Source organism: Bos indicus, chromosome 6, assembly GCF_029378745.1.
Source record: "Bos indicus isolate NIAB-ARS_2022 breed Sahiwal x Tharparkar chromosome 6, NIAB-ARS_B.indTharparkar_mat_pri_1.0, whole genome shotgun sequence".
NCBI lineage: Eukaryota > Metazoa > Chordata > Mammalia > Artiodactyla > Bovidae > Bos > Bos indicus.
Window position 1 is genome coordinate 21,445,276 of NC_091765.1, and position 23,650 is coordinate 21,468,925.

Below are 23,650 nucleotides of genomic sequence, written 5' to 3' on the forward strand. Positions count from 1 at the left end.
TGAATACAACAGCTGAAACACTTCAGAATGTACTTATGTAGCCAGAGTTAGAGGTTATGGGTGAAGGAGTCACTGCTATGTTATGGATTAAGTCCAACCAGGTAACATGTAAAGCAGTGAGGCTATAATTAGCTTGGCAGCATATCTGCATCTATATTATCATATTTCTAAGTTGGGGTGTCAATAACATTGCATGTAAACAGATTCTTTATTGGACTGGATTTTCAGGAATACACACAGAATAGTTACATCCTTGGTCACTGCCAACAATATGCAAGTTATGCACCTCAGTCACTCTGATGATCTGAAATGCCCACCCCCCCCCCTTAACTCACACACCTTTTCAGATGTTTCAAAGAGCAACAGGTGACATCCTAGACTCCAAACCACTAAATAAAAGATTTCATATAGATGTTATCGATACATTTAATACAATTTTCTAAATTTTCCTAAAATGTTATATTTTCTATTCTTCCTGAAGTGTAGGGCAGTTTTTGGTCCAGAATGTTTCACAAAGCACTGTATCCAAATGCGCTTTTGTTGTTTACTCAACAAAAAAAAGTGTGGATTCCATCTAGGATTCTCTTTCTGCTGCCACAAACTTTGGGTAGAGATTTAGAGAGAAATCTCTAAAAGAGAATTCTATGTGCCTCTCTTGTGTTTTCTCTTGGAGATTCTCTGCTTCCTCCACTCTCTCAACTGCTTTGCAACTCAGGGTTTAAATACCTAGTCTCCAACAGGTGAGAGGCTGGTTGAGCTGAGTCACCTTTCACCTGAGGAAGAGATGAAGGGTCCTGAGTGATGTTTCTGTGTACCTGGATTAGTAGTGTTGCTAGGCAGGATGGAAGAAATAATCCATGGAGAAAGTAAAAACCAGAGGACATAAAAATCAAGAATAAAATTTTGCTAAATAGAGAATATGTAGCCCAGAAGGGGAGGTGGATTTGAACTATTTGCACTACATAGCAGAGCTGCATATTACCTGTAAGGTAAATCAGGGTCATCTGGGATAAAAAGAAGTATCCTGTTCTCTGTACAGGACTGAGGAAGGCTCACAGGCACCCCCAGCTAAGGAAAACAGCACTGATGCAGGGAACAGAGAGGGGAAATTACATGGATTGATTCCATGCTGAGGCTTCTGCAATGGCTCTAGTTCAGGTCTGACCTGACTTCTTGAACCAGTAGTGGATTTTGTATTTATTTCTGTTTTGAAACTGTCTGACTCAGTTTAGCAAGTCCATAAACTTGTTCTATCCACTTCTGCTTTTGCCTATGGGCAATGAACTACACTCATGACTTGAGACAGACAGGGAACCTGAAGTTTTAGAATAATGTGTGTATGTTAGTCACTTAGTCATGTCTGACTGAGCCATCCCATTGACTGTAGACCACCAGGCTCCTCTGCCCATTAGAAAAATGTAAATGCATCTAATTAGATATCACAAAGGTCATATGAAATAGTATTCTTTAGTTTCATTAAACAGAATAAAGGTGTACTTCTTTCAGAATAAATAACTTTAAGAAAAAATATGAGTATAGCATTTCAACACACACACACCTGCATGGAAATCCAAGAATATCCAAGAACAAAACAAGTATAATGACTTATAGACCATCTTCTCTGTGTCAAGTACTTTGTCAGACAATGAACTTATAGAATCTTTAGTTCTGTAAAGATTCAGTTCAGTTCAGTTCAGTCGCTCCATCATGTCCGACTCTTTGAGACCCCACGAAGTGCAGCACGCCAGGCCTCCCTGTCCATCACCAACTCCCGGAGTTCACTCAAACTCACGTCCATCGAGTTGGTGATGCCATCCAGCCATCTCATCCTCTGTCGTCCCCTTCTCCTCCTGCCCCCAATCCCTCCCAGCATCAGAGTCTTTTCCAATGAGTCAACCCTTCGCATGAGGTGGCCAAAGTATTGGAGTTTCAGCTTTAGCATGAGTCCTTCAAATGAACACCCAGGACTGAGCTCCTTTAGAATGGACTGGTTGGATCTCCTTGCAGTCCAAAGGACTGTCAAGAGTCTTCTCCAACACCACAGTTCAAAAGCATCAATTCTAATGAGGTGGATGAAACTGGAATCTATTATACAGAGTGAAGTAAGCCAGAAAGAAAAACACCAATACAGTATACTAACGCATATATATGGAATTTAGAAAGATGCTAACAATAACCCTGTGTACGAGACAGCAAAAGAGACACTGATGTATAGAACAGTCTTTTGGACTCTGTTGCAGAGGGAGAGGGTGGGAAGATTTGGGAGAATGGCATTGAAACATGTTTAATATCATGTATGAAATGAGTTGCCAGTCCAGGTTCGATGCACGATACTGGATGCTTGGGGCTAGTGCACTGGGACAACCCAGAGGGATGGTATGGGGAGGGAGGAGGGAGGAGGGTTCAGGATGGGGAACACATGTGTACCTGTGGCGGATTCATTTTGATATTTGGCAAAACTAATACAATTTGTAAAGTTTAAAAAAAAAAAAAGCATCAATTCTTCGGCGCTCAGCTTTCTTCACAGTCCAACTCTCACATCCATACATGACCACTGGAAAAACCATAACCTTGACTAGACGGACCTTTGTTGGCAAAGTAATGTCTCTGCTTTTCAATATGCTATCTAGGTTGGTCATAACTTTCCTTCCAAGGAGTAAGCGTCTTTTAATTTCGTGGCTGCAGTCACCATCTGCAGTGATTTTGGAGCCCCGAAAAATAAAGTCTGACACTGTTTCTACTGTTTCCCCATCTATTTGCCACAAAGTGATGGGACCAGATGTCATGATCTTCGTTTTCTGAATGTTGAGCTTTAAGCCAACTTTTTCACTCTCCACTTTCACTTTCATCAAGAGGCTTTTTAGTTCATCTTCACTTTCTGCCATAAGGGTGGTGTCATCTGCATCTCTGAGGTTATTGATATTTCTCCTGGCAATCTTAATTCCAGTTTGTGCTTCTTCCAGCCCAGTGTTTCTCATGATGTACTCTGCATAGAAGTTAAATACAGATCACTAAAGTCCAGTAAGGTGAGTAATTTTACAAATGAGGAAACTGAATTGGAGGGAGTTTGAGTTACTTGGATATTGGACATGCAATATTTTGTACAGCCAGGATTTCAACCTAGTCTGTAATTTCAAAATTTATAGATTTTGATATTATTTTCAGTGCATGAGATTAGATTACTACAGGAGTAAATGCAGTATTGTTACTTTTTGGGAAGCGATTTATCCCAGCCAAAGAAGAATATCGATAGTACTGTTTTCAGACATTTTTCCAAGTTCAAAAAAGAATGACTAAGAAATTATGGAGAACTTTTATTCCATAGTTATCAGCCATAAATTCTTTAAATTATTGATAATATTGGGCTCTGAAAAAATAGATAAAGACATAAGTAGACTACTGTGGACTTCATTAAACAAATAAAGGAGAGCTGATTAGTGAAAGAAAGCAATAGGAACTTTGCAAGTAATCACATAATTTCAAGTTTAAATTGGTTTGTGATAAGGGCATTTATTTCAGAACTTATCATGTGGTTAAAAATAAACTTTGGAAACTAGAATGTTCCCTTTTATGGAAAGTTGAACAAATTGTGATACATGAAAACCCTGGAAAATTACATAGTCATTCAAAAGAAAGCATTAGATCTATGTCAGTTGTCTGGGACAGAGTCCATGATTATAGTGAGGGAGAAAAGCAAGACACAGAGATGAATACATAATGTGATCCATGACTCAGGTTGGATTCTCCAGGAAGCAGAAACTGAGATGGAGTTAATGACTCTAGGATATTTATTAGGGAGTGTTTTAGAATCAACACTCATTGGCATGGAAAAAAGCAAGATTGGGCAGAGGGTGAAAATCAGCTGTGAAATGGGCCTGATGAGAATCTTGGCTGACGCAAGGAGATCGTCTAGGGATAAAGTGGGCCATTAGAATAATGTCCCTGATCTGGGACAAAATGGCCAGGAAGTCGTACTGTGACCTGGATCAGGCACTTACTTGATGTGGGCTGCTCAGGAAATAGTGTGATCTTGGGTGAGGTGTTCTCTGAAGCTAAGGCAATCCCTGAAGACAAGGAGAGCTGAAGGCTGCTGACAGCACCCTGGGTTCTAGGGCTTCCCATCATGATACCTGAAGCAAATTATGCCCAGACTCAAAAGGGGCAAATGTATTTGTAAAGGATTATATAAGTATGGGGAAAAGTAAACCTTGGTGATGGGGAAAGTAATTGGGCTGAGGGTAGTGTAAGGAATCAAAACAAAACAAAAGGTAAAAATATTAATAACAAAAAGGTAAATCTTATTTAGGTAAAATTAAAAATATATTCATATAGTGCTGAGAAAGAAATATTAAAGAATGGCCATTTGATAATGTTTCTCTAGGTTGTAACATTACCTGTCCATTGTACATCTCTATACTATTTGAGTAAAATTATTTAGAAAATTTGAAAAATTATGATGCTATTAAAAATTGATAGCAAATTATGTCATTACTAGATATTCTTAAAATAAGATCTTAAATAGAGTTTGAGACTTTTAGGTCACGTAGAAAGATGTTCTAAAGCAAGATGATTTTTGACACATCAAAATTATAAAACCAGTCATAACCTCCAAAAGTTAAAGTTAATAAATTAAATCTTCATATATAGCTTGCATTTATTCAAATATTTCTCGGGGACTTTCAATAAACCAGGATCTGTTCTAGGATATTGGATTATACCTGAAAAGAAGGCAAACAAAAATTCCTGTTCATGTGGATTTCACATTCTATAGGAAAGAAAAAAAAATAAGCAATAAGAACAATAAATGAGTAAATTCTATGATAGGTTTACAGTTGTTGAAGGCCAGTTCACAGGGAAACAGACTGTCAGACTGTGAAATTTGCATTCAGGAATGTTCTGGAGAATGCTTTTGGGAAGAACAGCTAAGATGGGGACAAGGAAATAGACACAAGTAACCCGAAGTGACCTATTGGCAGCCAGTTTCAAGATGAAGTCACGCCCACTGTGACTCCTGCTGGAAGTGTTCCCATCTGGCAGCAAGTCCACTAGGCTAGTAGAAGCTATGGCTGAGGTCCCTTCAGACTCTATGTCTTGATTCAGGAAAGGAGAGTTATCACAGCGCTGAACCAAGACTGTGAAACTATGCTGTTGCCCATTTGAAGTGAATACAAGTGGTTTCCTGCTCCCTTTTCTGAGGAGGTGGGAATAAAAGCTCTCTGGCCAGACCACTTACTCTATATCATGTACCTGAGGCAATGTGACCCAGTTCTGGCAAATATACTACATCTAGCAAAGCAGATGCACTTGGTGTTTCTAGGCTGAGTTTTCAATAAGTGGCCCACTCTAAACCAGGATCCATCTGGGTTTTGTAGGGACCCAGCTGGTGAATTAAATGGAACTATGAGATGGATCACTAATCCTGAATCCATTATATCTTTAATAAAGGCAATAATATTTGCTTATTTCCCGCTGGTTTCAATATAATATATCCAGATACATCTGAAGGGCATGATTCAGAGACTTTGCCTTTGCATCGCCCACTTCGAATGTTTTTGACCTAAAAGGCAAACAGCCAGTACGAGGTATTTTCAAACGCTATGTATGTCCATTTCAACTGTGCGTTCAGAGGCCAAGTGAGTATGAAAACCCACTGGTCCCAGTGAACTCTGTGTGAATTATGCCTGGGGCTTGTCTCCATTGATTAACTTCTGCCCTGAACTGAAGGGCCTTAATGATGCTGTGGGCCTCCAGGTAGCTATGTCAACTTGGAACCTGTGTCAAGAGATCTTGAAAGGTTTGGACTTTCTTCCTCACGACAGTGTAAAGTTACTCAAGCAAATGTCAAGGTCCCCTTGGAAGCTACTAGGATAATCATTACTATATGGGGACTGGGTACCCTTTCCATGGTGTTAACAGTTTATTCCTTCTACAGTACATGTCTCTCTTTCAATTAAAAATTTTCTAGGTCTATATTAATGCATATGGACTTCCCTGGTGGCTCAGATGGTAAAGCGTCTATCTACAATGCAGGAGACTGGGGTTCGATCCCTGGGTCGGGAAGATCCCCTGGAGAAGGAAACAGCAATCCACTCCAGTACTATTGCCTAGAAAATCCCACGGACAGAGGAGCCTGGTAGGCTACAGTCCATGGGGTCGCAAAGAGTCAGACACGACTGAGAGACTTCACTTTCACTTCATGGAATCTTGGGCTTCCCTGGTGGTTCAGTCAGTAAAGAATCTCCCTGCAATCCAGGGACACAGGTTCAATCCCTGGGTCAGGAAGATCCCCTGGAGAAGGAAATGACAACCCATTCCAGTATTCTTGCCTGGGAAATCCCATGGACACAGAAGCCTGGTGGGCTACAGTCCATGGAGTCTCAAGAGTTGGACACAACTTAGTGACTAAATCATCACCACCACCATGTGGGATCTTGAAAAATGGTACTGTGCTTTGTCACTCAATTGTGTCCGAGTCTTTACAACCCCATGGACTGTAACCCACTAGGATCCTCTGTCCATAGAGATTCTCCAGGAAAGAATACTGGAGTGGGTTTCCATGCCCTTCTCCAGGGGATCTTCCTGACGAACCCAGGTCTCTCACATTGCAGGCAGATTCTTTACCATCTAAGCCACCAGGAAAATCCAGGAAAAATGGTACAGACGAACTTATTTGCAGGGCAGGAATAGAGACGTAGACATGGAGAAAGAATGTGTGGTGGACATGGAGGGGAAGAGGAGGGTGGGATGAATGGGGAAATTGGGATTGACATATATACACTGCTGCTGTTGCTGCTAAGTCGCTTCAGTCGTGTCTGACTCTGTGCGACCCCATAGATGGCAGCCCACCAGGCTTCCTCGTCCCTGGGATTCTCCAGGCAAGACCACTGGAGTGGGTTGCCAAAATAGATAGCTAGTGGGAAGCTGCTATAAAGTACACGTGAACTCAGCTCAGTGCTTTCTGATGACCTACATGAGTGGAATTGAGGGGCAGGGGGAAGGAGGGAGATCCAAGAGGGAGGGGATATATGTACACATATAGCTGATTCACTTCATTGTACAGCAGTGACTAACACAACATTGTAAAACAATTATACTGCAATAAAAAGCAAAAATTAAATTAAAAATAAAAAAATTCTAGGTCTGAAAACTGAGTCAGGTCTGGAATCTGGGTAAGAAAAAGATGGAAACTTTTTATTAGATTAACTGCCTACAGGCTTCTGATCATCCATCCTTTATTTTTATCGTGCAGCTTGAGCACAACCTTTGCTGGCTGCCCACACAGAACCATCTCTCTAGCTCTCTGCAGGTCCTCTTCTGGCCTCCACTCCCATGTTTATGTTCATTATAGTAATTGCCCTAATGGGCACACTGCCACCTTGCCTCTATTAACTAGAGATCCTAGGAGTCCCATTGCTGTCAGTGAGCCCAATTATTAGCAGTTATCTCCTAGTGTTATCCCTACCCTCTAGAGAACATCTCAGTAATGCTTATACTCCTCTCACCAACATATTCCTTATTCCTTTGGTAAGTGGAATTTTCTCTCTTGGAACATAGTAGTCTGGTAGGTTTTCTGACCTACTCAGTGCATCCACTCAGGCATGCCTATCTCTGTGAGCTCTTTGATCCCTCTGCAGCTCTAAGCTACAGCAGTTCTAGCACTTCTGCCTCACAGAGTATAGTCCACCACTATCTCTAAGCTTCGGGGAACCACCCTGTTTGCCCTCTTCCCAGGGTTTTGCATGGGTTTTAAGTCCTGTAACCTAAGAAAGTGCTCTCACATCAAAAAACTCTCATATTTGACATCCTTAGAATGCAATCCCATGTATACTCTCCTGGATCCAGCCAGTACAAATTGGCTAGCTCTTCTTTCAGCTTGCAGTCCCATTGATACTTTAGAATATTCAGCACTTCCCCAGATGAGTTAGTTGGTGACTTGACCGCAGTTGTTGGCTTAGCCCAGGAGAAAGGGAGGGAGAGAAATGCAGGCATATCTTGAGAAGAGCACATTGTCTTGCAGAAAAGACACCTCATGCAAAGGTAATCTAGCCTATTAATTAACAAGGAGAAGTGTCTTACTTTGATGGTCTCAGAGGGTTCAGGAGTATCTGGATATTTACTGTGTAGAAGTTCTGCAACCCAGACATCGCATCCCAGTTTTCAGAGTTCTACTCCTTCCCAACCTGGGACCTGACTTTGCCACAGCAGACCTCATAGAGTAGAGCATTATACTTTCTGAAGAGCTCTGTGTGTTCAATTGCTTGGTCATGTCCAACTCTTTGTGACTCTGCAGACTGTAGCCCAGCAGGCTCCTCCATCCATGGAATTCTCCAAGCAAGAATACTGGAGTGGGTTTCTGTGTCCTCCTCCAGGAGATCTACTTGACCCAGGGATAAAACCTGTATCTCTTACATCTGCTGCATTGGGACGTGGATTCTTTACCAATAGTGCCACCTGGGAAGGCATCACCAACTCAATGGACATGAGTTTGGGTAGACTCTGGGAGTTGGTGATGGACAGGGAGGTCTGGCATGCTGCAGTCCATAGGGTCTCAAAAGGTTGGACACGACTGAGTGACTGAACTGAACTGAAGTGCCACCTGGGAAGCCCCCCAACCCGGTCATTAAAAAAAAGCTCTACTCCTTTTTAATGAAGATATAATACTGAGTCATCAGCTTTCACTCTCTGCTGGCCACAGGGGATGAATTATAAATTGATAGTAGACTGCAAGAGAGAAGGAGGCAAGGAAAAGGCCAGTCATGAGGGTCTCTAGGTGAGACATGCTGATGGTATGAACCAGTGTTAGTAGTTAAAATGCTAAGATCTGATTCTTGATATATTTTGATAATGGGGCAAATAGGGTTTGCTAATGATTAGATGCGGACTGTGAGAGATAAAGAAGAGTCAAGAATGACACCAACATTTCTGATATGAGTAACTAGAGTGATGTAGTTGCCGTTAATTGAGGGTCAGTTTTGGCGGCGTTATGAAGAAAGGTGTTCAATTTAAAATAATTTCAATGCAATTTTCAGGTTGTTACATGTAACAGTTTAGATAGGAGATCTATATATTGTTGTCTTTAGAATACAGATGTAATTTAAAACTGTAAGATTATATATACTATCAGGTATATAGACAGCTAGTGGGAAGCCGTTGCACATCACAGGGAGCTTGGCTCGGTGCTCTGTGATAACCTAGAGGAGAGGTATGGGGGGCTGGTGGGAGGGAGGTACTTGAGGGAGGGGACTTATATAATACATACAGCAGAAACTAACACAACATTGTAAAGAAATTACACTCCAATTTAAGAAAGAACGTATTTAAAAAATAAAATCATAATATTGGATGAGAACTGTAAGGGAGATGAACTTTGGATTACTGTGGTGTTAAGAGGTTAATAATGCAGGAGGTAAACCAGGAATATGGTTTCCTAAAAGCTGTGTGAAGAAAGTGCCAAACGCTGCTGATGGGTCAAATAAAAGTAAAGCTGAAAACTTCGGATTTAACAAGGTGCAAGTCATTAGAAATCCTGACAAGAGCCTAGTTGGATTGCAGTCAGTTCAGTAGATAAAAAAGATATTGTGACATTGCATATACACCATTCTTTCAAGAAATTTTTCTGTCAAAGGAAAGAATAAGCTCCAGGTTGGCAGGGAGAGTGGAATTATATCTACAGATAGATATAGATGGATATCAGTGAATTCTGATAAGGAGATGAGTATATGGACATACACAAAGGTTAGAATCTATGGACCTCTCTTCATCTTAATGGAGGTGTGGGGACCTTCATCAAGAGATGACCTAACTGCATAGTTATCCATGTAACCATAGAGTTTTTGATTTTTTCTTAACGGCCAAAAGTCCTTCCTACTAATTTATTGGCTTCTGTAAGGGGTAAACTCAAATACATAGCAGGCACCTCTAGTTTCTGTTTCTCCACATAAAATAAATGATAATTTCCCATAAATAATCAAATAACCAAAGTTTTGGCACATATATCGGCCGAAGTCGATCATGAGGTTGTACTTGGAGCAGTAATAGTAATGGAAGCTTGCCATCTCTTCCCAAACCAATTAGTGGTGAAAATAAAACTGCTCTGACTACAACCCTAGGATTGCCCCTGGCAGCTTCTTTCAAGGCTTTCTGGACCTTTCAGCATCATTATTTCTGTGGACCACTCAGCAGTTTAGGAATACCCTTCCTTTTGGGAATTCCTGTCACTATCTCCCTTCCTGATATCTCTTTCTGAGTCACCTTCCTTGTCTTCTGAAGCTCATCTGTCCCTTAAATAGACTGTAGGCATCCCTAAAATTTTCTACTAGATCTCATTCCTATTTTATTCTGTGACAGGGATCTGAATTTTAAATGCCCTCAAGGGACAGAATGTGTCTCCTTCCTCCAAATCATCTTCTCCAACATACATCAGAGGGACTTCTTCAAAACCCAAAAAACTGATAGTAAACATCCCATATTCAAAACACCGAATGACCTCTTTTTACTACTAAGCATTCTATTTTAACTTAGCATAAGGTTGAACATTGTGTGCAAATTTGACTCTTTTTCTTCCTGGGTCTCATTTCCATCACTTTTTTTCTTCTTAGGGAACCCTTAGCTGGAGCCACATTTATTAACACATCAACTGTGGGTTCTGATATATACTTGTGTTCCTTTGCTTCCCAATATTCTTTCTCCTCTTCTTCTAGTCAATCCAGTTCAAAGAAGCCTTCTTTTGTGAGGTCTTTCTGAGAAGCATCTCAGTCCTTCAAATTGCCCAGTCTTCCCTGTTTGCTGTCATGACACTGTGTGTATGCGTGCTTAGCAACTCAGTAGTGTCTGACTCTCTGCGACCCTATGGACTGTAGCCCACCAGGCTCCTCTGTCCATGGGATTTTTTTCAGGCAAGAATACTGGAGTGGGTTGCCATGCCCTCCTCCAGGGAATCTTCCTGACCCAGAGATCGAGCCCACATCTCCTGTGTCCCCTGTGTTAGCAGGTGGATTCTTTACCAGCTTAGCCACTGGGACAGTTTGTTTAACATACTTCCAATACAGATATTTTCATAGTCTGTTTTTGTGTTACACTTTACCTATTCATTTAAATTCTTCTTGTTAAAAAAGAAGTGAGATAATTGTCATTAAATCTGTGTGTGTGTGTATGTGTGCGTGTGTTTTCCCTGTCTGAGTACTCTCTATTAGATTATTAACTTCTCCAGGGCAGTTTTTTATTCTCTCAGTACTTCATACTGTGCTATGCATATATCTGGTGTTAAAGAAATGTTTATTCAATTAAAATATGACAGGGAATAATTAAGGCTAGAAAGGAAAAGTGAATGGCCATCGGCTTAATAAGGAGATGCCACTAGAATGTGAGTTCCAGAAAAATAGGAATTTAAAACTGCTTTGTCTTTTGGGAGTGCTGTTAAAATTCATTGAATAAAAAAGACTAATATAGGAGATTTTACACTTTTATTTCAACACTTAACCTTGAACAACATACAAGAGTTATATGAAAGGTAGGGTTTGCTACAGCCCAATTCAAATGCACTTTTCAGAAATGGTGGCTACTTTTCTAAAGTTTTTACAGTCAACCTTAAAAAAATCTGAATATACGTAAAGGAGAAAAATGTTTTCCCAAGCACAATATTACAATAAAATAGACATTCTTCTTTTCATCAAACTTTTAGTTTTAAAGAATGCTCCTTAATTCTATTCAATTTTTATATCAATCACTCTTGTGCTGAATATTTTTAGATGAATATGGCACTTTTGCATGGATCCATAAATAAACAAAACGTGCACAGCTTTGTTTATGTTAAGAACCTTCTGCTAAGTGTTGCTTCTATTTATTTACTTTTAAATTATGCCAGATTTTTGCAAATTTGAGTCAGTCTGGGGATCAACTTGAAATTTTAAAGACTGGCTATTTACTTTGTTTCTCATACCTCACAAATATATTAAAGTAATAGTTTTAAGGGCCAGCAAAAGTTACAAGAAGAAGTTATTCATGATGGACTTAGTTATGGAAATAGACGTGATATACCATTTCTCTTAATTTATTTTAACTTCCTCATCTCTTTGCTTTCTCCTCTTATCCAGAGTTTTTAGCCCCATCCCTTATCTTAAGCTCAAATATTGCCTAATTTGCATGTCTAAATGCTAAGTCATTTCAGTTGTGTTCGACTCTTTGTGACCCCCATGGACTGTAGCCTTCCAGGCTTCTCTGTCCATGGGATTCTCCAGGAAAGAATACTGGAGTGAGTTGCCATTTCCTCTTCCAGGGGATCTTCCTGACCCAGAGATTGAAACTGCATCTCCTACAGCTCCTGCTTTGCAGGCTTATTTTTTACTGCTGAGCCAGCTGGGAAGCCCACCTGATTTGTGTTCAGTTCAGTTCAGTTCAGTCGCTCAGTCGTGTCTGATTCTTTGCGACCCCATGAAGTGCAGCACGCCAGGCCTCCCTGTCCATCACCAACTCCCGGAGTTCACTCAGACTCATGTCCATCGAGTCAGTCATGCCATCCAGCCATCTCATCCTCTGTCATCCCTTTCTCCTCTTGCCCCCAATCCCTGCCAGCAACAGAGTCTTTTCCAATGAGTCAACTCTTCGCATGAGGTGGCCAAAGTACTGGAGTTTCAGCTTTAGCATCAGTCCTTCCAAAGAAATCCCAGGACTGGTCTCCTTCAGAATGGACTGGTTGGATCTCCTTGCAGTCCAAGGGACTCTCAAGAGTCTTCTTCAACACCACAGTTCAAAAGCATCAATTCTTCGGCGCTCAGCCTTCTTCACAGTCCAACTCTCACATCCATACATGACCACAGGAAAAACCATAGCCTTGACAAGACGGACCTTTGTTGGCAAAGTAATGTCTCTGCTTTTCAATATGCTATCTAGGTTGGTCATAACTTTGCTTCCAAGGAGTAAGCGTCTTTTAATTTCATGGCTGCAGTAACCATCTGCAGTGATTTTGGAGCCCAGAAAAATAAAGTCTGACACTGTTTCCACTGTTTTCCCATCTATTTCCCATGAAGTGATGGGACCGGATGCCATGATCTTCGTTTTCTGAATGTTGAGCTTTAAGCCAACTTTTTCACTCTCCACTTTCACTTTCATCAAGAGGCTTTTGAGTTCATCTTCACTTTCTGCCATAAGGGTGGTGTCATCTGCATATCTGAGGTGATTGATATTTCTCCTGGCAATCTTAATTCCAGCTTGTGCTTCTTCCAGTCCAGCGTTTCTCATGATGTATTCTGCATATAAGTTAAATAAGCAGGGTAACAATATACAGCCTTGACGTACTCCTTTTCCTTTTTGGAACAAGTCTGTTGTTCCATGTCCGGTTCTAACTGTTGCTTCCTGACCTGCATACAAATTTCTCAAGAGGCAGATCATTTTGAGAAGAACCTGAAGGAGTCTATTAAGGATATGTTAATAAATCAAAGCTTTACCCAAAAAGCCATGTTGCTAAAAACAAGTTCTACTTATAGACATTCATATTTGAAATTATAATTCACTAATTCACTCATCATAAACAGCTGGTGTCCATGAACTGACTTCTTATCATGTGTAATTTGGCATGATTCATGAGATTTAGAGCTGGTTAGCTTTTCTTAGTGGAGAAGGAAATGTCAACCCACTCTAGTATTCTTGCCTGGAGAATCCCATGGATGGAGGAGCTTTTCTTAGAGAGCAGAAATGAGGTGATGGAGTTGTGTAGGGTAACAATAAACACTGATACTGGTCTCACCAACATTCATCTAATCCTCCTACTTCCTTCTTCCTCTTTCTTAATTGAACCACAATTATGTTCAGGTATTTCCTATCCTTCACACTGGCATGTGCTTCAGGATGATCTCATCTCTAGCTCTATGGATTATTGTTATTATTTAGTCAGTAAGTTGTGTCTGACTTTTTGCAACCCTGTGGACTGTAGCCTGCCAGGGCCCTCTGTCCATGGGATTTCTCAGATAAGAATACTGGAGTTGGTTGCCACATCCTTCTCCAGGGGATCTTCCCGACCCAGCGATCAAACCTGCATCTCCTGCATTAGCAGGTGAATTCTTTACCACTGAGCCACCTGGGAAGTCCAGCTCTATTACCTACAAAACAAGTCAATCTCACTCTCTTTGAGAGTGGTTGATTTAAGTGTGGGCACGTGACCTAATTTTGGCTAATGAGATCTTAGTGGAAGTCAACCTTAGTGCTTCTAGGAAATTTTATCACTAGAGATATACACACAAAAAGACAGTCATTTTCTTTCCTTGATTGCTTTCTGTGCCTGGGTATGATGAGTGGAACTGCTGCAACAGTACCTGTGAGGGAAGGCTGCCTGAGGGAAGAGCCAAGATGATGGGGATGGCGGAGTGAAAGAGTGGGAAGAACCTACACAACCCATGACACATTGAAGCCTCAGATTGTTCCTGCCTGGAGCATGCCCAACCTGGGACCACCTCATTCAAGCCAGTTTTGAGCCATTTTCTATTACCTGCAGTCAGTGGAAATCTGACAACTTTCCTTCTCTTTGTGGTTAAAGAAGAAAATTATGTTTTATATGTGAAAAAGACACAGATACCCAGATTCCTTTTGGAAGTACATTAGTGGCCGTAATGTAACTGGAGATTAGCTTTCAATGGACATTGTTCAAGTTTTGGACACTTGAACTTTGGTAAGGAAAGAAGTGTAATCAATTACTGCTGCCATTGGGTAACAGAATTATTTCGTTTTCCCTAATGTAAGGTAGCCAACATTACAGGAATAGAATAGCTTTAAAAATAGAAACACTCAAAAGGAAATGCCATCAAATCATCATGCATTTTAAAAGAGCTAAGTTACAAATAGATTTAAAAAAAAAAAAAAAAAAAACTGCTCTTCCTAGCAGTTCAACCATTACAAAGTGTTAGCAGCTGGCAGAAAGAGACTAGGGTGTGAACAGTGGCCTCCTCTTATAAAGAGCAGGTTTTCCCAAAGAAAGAAATATAACATTATTATGACTATCCAACATACATGACTGTTTGAGTCATTTTGTTAATTTTCAATTAAATACAGCTCCTGTTTTCTGTTGCAATGAGTTAACACAATTAAAATTTTCATATTATTTTCATTCTATTTATAAAATAGTTTATATTAGAATGTGTTTTAGGATGAAAATGGGTCTACAAAAACAGGGTAAGGATAAACTTGAATATGATTTTACATTTAGTCTAGATATAGTGTTATAGGATATAATTTCAAAGATCGGATGCCAGATTTTAATGCTAATTAAAGTGGCTATGACATTCACTGCTCTATTTAATTGACTTATAGCTGGGATACTGACCAGGCCATTTCTGCTCCCTAGAATGCCTTTATGCAAATGAGACCAGGACATGGCTTGGCAAGCAGAGCAATGGGCTGGATTCCAGTCCCTACTTGTCCATTTGGCCAGGCATTGTTGTGTGGTGAACAGCCAGCACAAACGAACTCAGGGGCCCTGGGTTGCAAATTCCAATGTTTAGGCGGACAAGTGTTAGATAATAAGGAGTGCAGAGAATGGGCAGACTAGAGACCCCACTTCTAATCATAACTCCAGCTACTGTTTACAGGAGGGAAAGCAGACACAGTGTTTTCAGACCTCCCAAGTTTTGAAAGAGGCTGGAAGTCTAATTCAGTTTATTTAACACCATGGACCCAAGCAACATGTGTGTGAGGCCCAAATTGAAATTATGGACTAGATGCTTGTGACTTTGATTTAAGTGCATCACCACAGCTGCTTACTCAGATTCCATGGTTATCCTGATGCTGTTGGACTTGGGAATGTGTGCGCTCTTGGAGGTGATGGCGCAAGTGAGAGATGTGGGACAGAGGCGACTTGTCATCCAAGGTAAGATTCAGGTAGGAGAGGTCATAGATATAGATATGAAGGGTGGGGGAAAAGGTAATAAATGTGATATTAACTCTGAAGAAGAAAGGAGTATATAAAATTAAGTACTACACGGGGAGGGGGGAGTTGTGATTTTCAGGTAGTTTGCTTTTTATAGTACTGTCCTACTAAATAGCTCCAACACGTTGCTAACATTAATTAAACCGCACAAACCCTTGAGATACGTAATTACTATAATTAAACTGATATTCCAGATCAGTAAAATGAGACTTAGAATGCCCAAGGTCATAGTGAGATTGTGTTGGCCCAGTTTGGCAGACAAACTGCATATTCTTATAATGTATTACTTTCCTGGAAAGGACTTTTCTAGCTCTCTTTTTCAATCTCTCTCTCTCCCTGTTTAGGTTAAGAAGATATAATGATAAGATAAATAAATTTGATCACTGAGAAGTTAAACCTGCAAGTTGATTAGGGAAGCTTAAGGACAATATATAAAAAAAAAGCCTAGATGAATGAACAATTCATAGTTCTAAACATTTATAATATGCAAATTCCAATTAATTGCATTTGTTTAAAATATTTCCATTTAAATTGCTGGTTTAGCTAAACGCATCAATAAATCAAGACATCAGTGCATGTAAAGCTTTCTTTAGTTTAGAAAAGACTGTCATTAGTTTGGAAAGAGAATACGACAGACAGACAGAAGGAACTCTTCTTGTTGCTATAACTACAGCATAACAAAGGTCAGCACTGGGGAAAATAAAAAACAATACAAAACAACAAACCTTCCTGGATTGAACATTAATAACTCAGGGATATTATCCTGAATATTTCCTCCCAGCAGAGAAAGATAATAATCCCTTATGTTGCGAATAGTTAATTGAAGATAAACCAGACAATGGAAACCTACATTTTAAAAAAACCAAGCATAAAAAAATTGGTTTTGATTTGAAATCTTGACAGCAATGTCAGAAACTTGTGCTTTTGCAAATAGGGTCATTCAGGTTACACTGGAAGTCAAAAATCTCAGGTTCAGGAGAAAAAAATAAAAATCACATTTTATGAAAAATCTTTCTTTTATTTAAAATGGCAAATCAAAAAATTCCATTAACATTATTAAATAGAGAATAGTTTACAATAAATTTAATTTTCAAGTTGTTCGACAGAGCTAAAAAAGTATGATTTTTATATGCCTCATTTTATGTCTCTAGAAAGTCAATTTTAGAAAGAACTTCATTATTAAAATTCTTTGAGTTTTTTGTTTGTTTTGAATAACTGGGCAAGTCCTATCTGTTAATTTGAAGATTCAGAAGCCTATTTATAAGATACCTAGTTTCTGCATATGAATTCAGTTTCTACCTTTGAGCTCAGGAAAAGAGTGATTACCTGAGTTAATGGGTTTGGGATTTTTCCTGAGAGTAAGAGAGGAACTGAGAGAGGAGATTCTGTCACTTGCTTTCCAGCATTCTGTAAATCCCTGTCAGATAACACTTGGGTGCAGAGAGAATAGCTGAAAGCACATGGAATGCCGCTGCCCCGTTCTGGACTGCTCTCTGGGAAGCAAGGACACCGCGGCAGCGCTCGTTGCCGCAGCTATAGGAAGTGTTCTCTGGTCAGCTCATAACTGCCAATTTCATCAGGTTCCTAAATTATCGGAAACAATCATCTCTTATCCACTTTAAGAGATACTAATGAATTTCAAGAAAGCATACAGATGGCTCCATGCCTAAGACAAATTTTCCCAGAAGAAAGGTCGGTGAAGGGTGCCTGGATACTGCCAGGCAGAGGAAAGAGAACCCCACAAGAAGGAAGTTGGGGCTCAAATTGCAAATTTGTGTTTATATCTTTGAGTGTCTGGAAGCTACTCACTGTGACTTGTTTTTTGTCTTTTTTAAACCAAATTGACCTACTATTTCCTTTGAAAAAAATCTGGAATGTTATTGCTTGGGTTTTCTAATACTCCAGTGGACAAAACATACCAAATATTTATGGAAAAATACAAGGAAGCTCATATATTACAAAGATCAAGCCAAATTAAGGAGCCTTATGGAAGAAATGTTCTTCCAGAGATTTTCATTTTTAGCCTATTGTTATTTCATCCGTGTGGGTTTCTGCATTTGGGGACAACTCCTATTATCCTGCCATGCAGTATCAACCCCGTGGACTATACAGTCCATGGAATTCTCCAGGCCAGAATCCTAGAGTGGGTAGCTGTTCCCTTCTCCAAGGGATCTTCTGAACCCAGGGATTGAACCCAGGTCTCCCGCATTGCAGGCGGATTCTTTACCAGTTGAGCCACCAGGGAAGCCCAATAATTTTATAGAAATGAGAAGGAGTGAAAAAATAAGAAATGGCCTGGACCAAATTAAGTTTTGCAAAGAACAATTCTAAAAATTAACGCCCAAGTTAGTGTTTGGTACAGACTGTCCAAATTGTATGTAAAAATATGTGAATGTGTGTCCTGATTAACAGAGTTGATTAGAATATGCTGCTAATGAGGCCAAGGTAATGGGTTTAACCCTGTGAACCCATTATTTTCATTATCCTCAACAGTCACAGATTTTATCCCTAACAGTGGTCAGCCATTCCATAAATGCATCCTGTTAGTCATTAGGAGGACAGGGCAACAGAGTGTATATAGCTTAAGACAAATTTATTATTGCTAGAAAACAGCTCAAAGCACATGACCTGTGGTTGGAAGGTTAAGAGTGCCAGCTACGAATATGAAGGTCAACACTATGATAATGATGTATAGATATTTAATTAAAAGTGAAAGAAAATAACAAGTGTGCAGAATATTGATTTTAAGGATTAATTTCATCAAATTCCACTTTGTTGAGTCACCAAGAAAATCTCAGAGAATTTTAGAGATTTAAAAGCATTATTTCATTATAATAGTTCATTACAAGTAAAATATATCATATAAATAATAATAACTTCATCTTAGTTTATGGTTTTTTATCAAAGAGTTTGTATGATCATGGAAAGGTGATGAACATTTTCTGGGAGAAGTGGATCTGCTAGAGTAGACAGTTCTTGCCAGGTGTAACACGAGATGAGATTCAAAACATGGGACAAATTAAAGAAGGGTTTTGGATGCCAGTTTATTAATTTTGCATTTTCATCCTACAGACCACAGGGGAACTTACTTCCCTGTATTTTGTATGCTACTTTTTTCAATGTGTTTGGCACAGAATGTAAGAACCTTCTGTGGGCCAGGTGATGTATGAGGTGGGACACAAAACTGATTGTGACATCAGACACAATCACTGATGTCAAGGATCTCCATTTCTGGCAAAGAAGACGGGTCAATAAAAATCCGAGGTAGCTATAGTCAGAGAAGAATTAAAGACATTATTCCCTATTGTTTTATTGGCCTAGTCCTCCTGTGAATGTGGCGGTTATTGTATTATTATTTGCAGTATTAATTACTATGGAAAGAGGCAGCCCTCAGAGACTGTATGAACAGGAATTGGGAAGCTGGGTTCTAAGATGGGTGAGAGAGTTTCAAGCACTTTACCTAACCTGAACACTGAGTAGATTTTGTGACTAACAGGAAACACATTATTGGTGGAGGGATTAAAGCTTACCTCTGGGTTTTGAAAATACCAGTAGACAAGCTGCTAATGCCTAAGATTTATCTCCAAGTCAGTTTATTTTAGATTTATGGTATTTCCTCTGCTTGTGTTACTTCTGTTTCTTTATTCTTTAGTAAATTTTTGTTTGACTATTTTATACATAGCTTGGCTGTCCTACAGATATTTAAGAAAACATAGTTTGTTCATAGTTGCCAAACTTTCCCCAAAATCATTAAGACTGCTTTTAGTGGTAATCTCTAAGGATGGTAATCAGCAAAAAATGCTCGCAAGGGAATTGAACTCTCATGGTCGATTGAGGGTTGTGTGGGCCAACTTAACCTCTCTGATGGGTTATTCTCCTTCCAGTGTTACTCTTCTGGGAAACGGCCAGCTGTCCACCAAACTGTTTTTCTACTCCACAGTAATAGAGTTACATCTAGCAAGTGACTGTCCAGCCCATCTCTGCAGCTAGCTGCAGCATGTGACTGGTTCTTGACAACTGTCAATGAGCCATAGTGCTGTGGGTTACTTCAAGATGAAATGTTTAAGAAGGGATCATGCCCCATTCTTGGCCTTCTGCTCATTGGATGTAGTTGATTAGTAGTCTGTCAGGGATGACAAGGTCCTGTGATGGAAGGAAACTAGATCCATGAATCAGTCATAGAGGAGAGCCATCCTCTGATCTGCAATTCCCACCCTGGATTGTGACTTAAACAACAAATATACATCTATGGCTTTTGGATTGAAACATTTTGAAAACTATCTGTTACAACAGATTACCTTTTTAGAGATTCTGGATAATGATGACAATATTGACCATGATGAAAGCAGCCATGCTTTAAAAATATTTCATAGTACAGCACAAAATTTCTGCAGAGTACAGGACACATTTTCAGGTGATACGCAAGTTAATTTTTTCCCATGAAGATACCAGTGAAACACCCAAACTCCTACTGCAGATCACAAAACATACAAAGCGGAGTAAAGGCACAAACCACTTCCAAAAAACTGGAAGCTGTAGCAGACATTTTGCACAGAGAAGGAACCTTAAGTTTTAGTACTTTATAGAAATGTGAGTTCCAAAGAAAAGTTAATAGAGGACTAAGTGTTCTCAACAATTTACCTAAAAACTCTGACACATTATTCTGAAGAATACAAAAAAGAATGTGGAGTAATGTGAGAAATGGCAGATATGCAAGTGCTAAAACTAGCATATATAAAAAATAAAGAATATAAGATATTCTAGACCAGAAGAGAAATGTTGCCCTTTATCACATTTGGCTAAAGTCACTCAGTCATGTCTGACTCTTTGCGACCCCATGGACTATATATTCCATGGAAATCTCCAGGCCAGAATACTGGAGTGGGTAGCCTTTCCCTTCCAGGGGATCTTTCCAACCCAGGGATCAAACCCAGATCACATATTGCAGGTGGACATTTGGCTAAGGATGTCATCAATTCCCTCAATGCTTCCCTGATGGCTGCTCAGCAGTAAAGAATCAGCCTGCAATACAGGAGATGCAGGTTCTATCCCTGGATCAGGAAGATCCCCTGAAGGAGAGCATGGCAAGCCATTCCAGTTCTCTTGCCTGGAGAATCCCACAGAAAGAGGAGCCTGGTAGACTATAGTCCTTGGGGTCGAAAGGAGTCAGACTTGACTGAAGCGACTGAGCACACACATGCATGTAATCAATTCCCTAGCAGGAAGGAAATGGATGTTGTATCAGAGCTAGGAGATATACTGTTTAAAATATATTCTGTATGTCACATAAATGAGGGGCTTGTGATCATAATTAAAGCTAAGGTTCTAGGATGCAGAGAGGGCTATTGGTTAATGAATTGTTAATAGTGAGACTAGCGGAGAAGGCAATGGCACCCCACTCCAGTACTCTTGCCTGGAAAATCCCATGGACGGAGGAGCCTGGTAGGCTGTAGTCCATGGGGTCGCTAAGAGTCGGACACGACTGAGTGACTTCACTTTCACTTTTCACTTTCATGCATTGGAGAAGGAAATGGCAACCCACTCCAGGGTTCTTGCCTGGAGAGTCCCAGGGATGGGGGAGCCTGGTGGGCTGCCGTCTATGGGATCGCACAGAGTCAGACACGACTGAAGTGACTTAGCAGCAGAGCGGAGGTTATAAGCACAAAGCTTTGGAGATTCAGGATTGGGTACCGATTTCAGCCTTGTTGTTGTTGTTCAGTCACTAAGTTGTGTCCAACTCTCTGTGACTGCATGGACATACTAACCTTTTGACCTGAGTTATCTGATATCTACAGGCTTATTATTTCCACTGAAAATAATAATAACTACCTCAGGGTTATTTCAAGGACAAAGTAAACTGCAAATTACTCCCTACTGTCTGACACAGATGGGTCATTAATAGTCACTTGAATTAATGATAAAGGCTAAGCGTTCTGAGTTTTCCCATTATAATCTAGAAAGTAAAATTCTTTGGAATTTAGAGCTTATTTTCTCTCATTTGTTTTCATTTTGAAAGAGAGCTTGAGGCATTCTGAAAAGGAAAGCAAGTTTGGCATAAGAAAGCATGATATCTTTATTTGATTTTTTTAATTTTTACAATGTGTTGGTTTCTGCCATACAACAATGGAATCAGCCATAATTATACATATATCCCCTGCCTCTGGAGCCTCCCTCCCACCCCGCATCTCTCCAGGTCATCACAGAGCACCAGACTGGGCTCCCTGTACTATACAGCAACTTCTCACCACCTATCCATCTTAAACACATGACACTGTATATATATTGATGCTACTTTCTCCATTCATCCCGCTCTCCCACCATGTCCAAAAGTCCATTCTTGTGTCTTGTCTCCATTCCTTCCCTGCAAATAGGTTCATTAATACCATTGTTCCAGATTCCATATACATGCAAATATAGGATGTTAATGCATATATATGGAGTCTTTGATTTTAAAAATCGTTTATTTACAAACTTCAAAACATCGATATTTTAAATATTTTGAAGAGATGTCTGAGAATCTATCATTTTTCCAGTATAATGAGTATAGGCACTCATTAAAAAGTGCCCACATTTTGCTGATATACTTACCATGATGTTCAGTTCAAAAAAAAAATCAAATGCAAAATTCTCTTCTTTGCTTTCACAAAGCATCAATAAAAGTATAAAAATGTCAATGAACTTGAATAATAATTACTAATAACCATCTAGTTATTTTGTCTATAAATACCAAGTCACTGGTTTGATTGATTTTATAGCCAAATTTATTCTATCTTTTTAAATTACAAAACATACTTGTTAATGAGTCAGAAAACAAGCTGCCCCCATTTCAATATTTGTCCACTCTTGGTACAGCACCTTCATTTATGTACACCACAGTTGGTAACAACTTATCAATAATCAGTCTTCCAGAGTTGGCAGAATCTTTATATGGTCAAGGTCAATCTTGAAAATTCAAACACAAAGTGCTTTAAAATATCTTTCCAGCGTTTTGTTATTGTAAAAGAAACAGCTCATTATCATACTTTTCGTCTTTCTCTGAAACTATATTATTGTATTCTAGAGTACAGTTTTAATTTTAAAAGAGAACTTCATAAGATCAATTTAAATAATCTGAACTTTTTTCTTTCCTACTTTTGTACCTTGTTATTAACCATTTTTCTTTAAAACTATCTAAAAGATTCATATTTTATATGTTTCATATAAATATGAACATACTTCAGTAGTGCAATAGCATGTAGCCAGGAATATCTCATGTGCTTTAAGGCAGCAGTGAAGAAGTTAATTCATAGCTGCATTTATGAGTGAGTTTTATTTATTTTTGACCTGTGGTAAAAAGATTTATCTTTCAATTACTAAACTATTTTCCCCAAGTGTCAAGAAGTCATACTAGATTAATGTAGCTATAAAAGTAGTTTTTGTTTAAGTAAAGTTTGGAATTAAAAATAGGATAAGTTACAAATCAGATTTAATCATTGGAAAAGAATGTGGGGGATGAGGGGATAGAGAGATTGATTTTGAGCTCGGTCAAGCTCACTCTTTTTTTTTTAAACATTCTGGCATACTAATATTTAGAAGAGCTGGACAACCAGAACACCGATCCGTTTTCCCTTAAAGATTGAAATGATCAGGATTTTTAAAATCTTCTTGGGTACATCAGTAGTATTATTTAAAAGCCATGCGGCAGAGTGTGAAATAAGAGTATTTTTCAAACAAACACGACCTTTTCTGTTTCTTGTA